General features: G+C 35.9%; 1 long non-coding RNA gene across 1 annotated transcript; it reads left to right on the top strand.

The window, feature by feature from the left end:
• Nucleotides 1-280: 280 nt before the first annotated feature.
• LOC109592691 (uncharacterized) lies at nt 281-768 on the top strand. Its single transcript, XR_002190498.1, has 2 exons — nt 281-435; nt 645-768. It is a non-coding gene; the product is annotated as an uncharacterized LOC109592691 (long non-coding RNA).
• The last annotated feature ends 739 nt before the right edge of the window (nt 769-1,507 follow it).

The following is a 1,507-nucleotide window of genomic DNA, read 5'->3' as shown; positions in this document are numbered from 1 at the left end:
AAGCAATGGAGAGGGACAGGAGTGAGAATATCAATGATGAAGTACATGTACTGGATGGAATGGAAAGAGGAGAGGGGGAGGAGGAGGAGAATAGAGTTGAAAGTGTTCCTGAGATGCCATTACTGAGAGTGAAATCAACTACAAGTCTTTATGTACAAGTAAGAGAGAGAGAGAGAGAGGGAGGAAAGAGGGTGAATATACATGTACATGTACATGCACAATGTAAACATTATTACATGTAATGTAATGTACATGTACATACAATGTACATGTACATTGTATAATGAATTGTGTTATTATGTTCATTAGATTATGAGTATCAGAGTAAGAGGAAGAGAGCCACTCCTTCATATGCTGCTCATTGCATTAACAGTTCAACCGCTCTTGGACCACCTTGTCCTCTGTATGGGGTCACACAACCAACTGAAGCTGAAAGTAAGATTTACACATACACTGTACATGTATTAACAGTTAATACATGTACATACAACTTTCTTCATGATACAAGCCTTAGAAACTCACAAATTATTTATGTACATTTAGTATACATTTAAACATAGGTATTCATATTCATTTTACAGAATAAAAATAAAACATCACCAATTACATGTACATGTACATGTGATATTCCATTTGTCTTTTAGTTGCTAAGATGTCACTGAAGCAGTTAAGGTCTCCAGTGAAGAGGAATAGCATTGACAAAGAAAACTCGTCTTTTTTGGAAAAGAGGAAGACTAGAGATGAGAGAGCTGGCTTAAGGAAGAGAGAGAAAAGAGACATATCCACTTCACTCTCATCATCTTCATCTCTCTCCTCACTCTCTCCCTCTCTCCCTCCCTTCAGTATTAAAACAGGGAGATTGAAACTGACCTCTCACTGTATTTATCATTAGTCCCTGTACTGTAGCACATGGTCTCAAACCAAATTTCACCAAAATTGAAAAGGAGATAATTCTTCATTTTTATATTTTTTTCTGATACATATACATGTTCGTATGTTGTGTAGCAAGTTTGAGCTGATTCCGATAAAAATTGGATTTTTTATGAATTTTTGAAACTACTCAAAAAACGGGCCAAAGCCCTGTACTGTAGTACAGGGTCTCGGGCCAAATTTCACCAAAATTGAAAAGGAGAAAATTTTCCATTTTTATAATTTTTCTGATACATGTACATGTTTTTATATTGAGTAGCAAGTTTGAGCTGATTTAATTAAAAATTAGATTTTTTATGAATTTTTAAAGCTGCTACGTACATGTACATGTACATGCATGCCATTAGCCTTGTTGTATGTTTTCTGCTCACTTAGCATGCTTTGTTGGAAACCCAGATGCATACAACTGTACATGTACATGTACAATATTACTATACAGTCAAACTTCTCTAAAACGAACTCCTAATTAGCGGACACCTCTCTATAACATACAGTTGCTCTTGTCCCGGCCATAAGGCCATTGAGTGGTGTACATAAGAACCTCTGTATAGTGGAACCTCTCTATTCTGTATAACGG

The sequence above is a fragment of the Amphimedon queenslandica genome, unplaced genomic scaffold (assembly GCF_000090795.2).
Source record: "Amphimedon queenslandica unplaced genomic scaffold, v1.1 AMPQUscaffold_4278_Cont23741, whole genome shotgun sequence".
NCBI classification, from domain to species: Eukaryota; Metazoa; Porifera; class Demospongiae; order Haplosclerida; family Niphatidae; genus Amphimedon; species Amphimedon queenslandica.
Note: the sequence above shows the minus strand (reverse complement) of the source record. Positions and strands in the feature narration are given on the sequence as shown.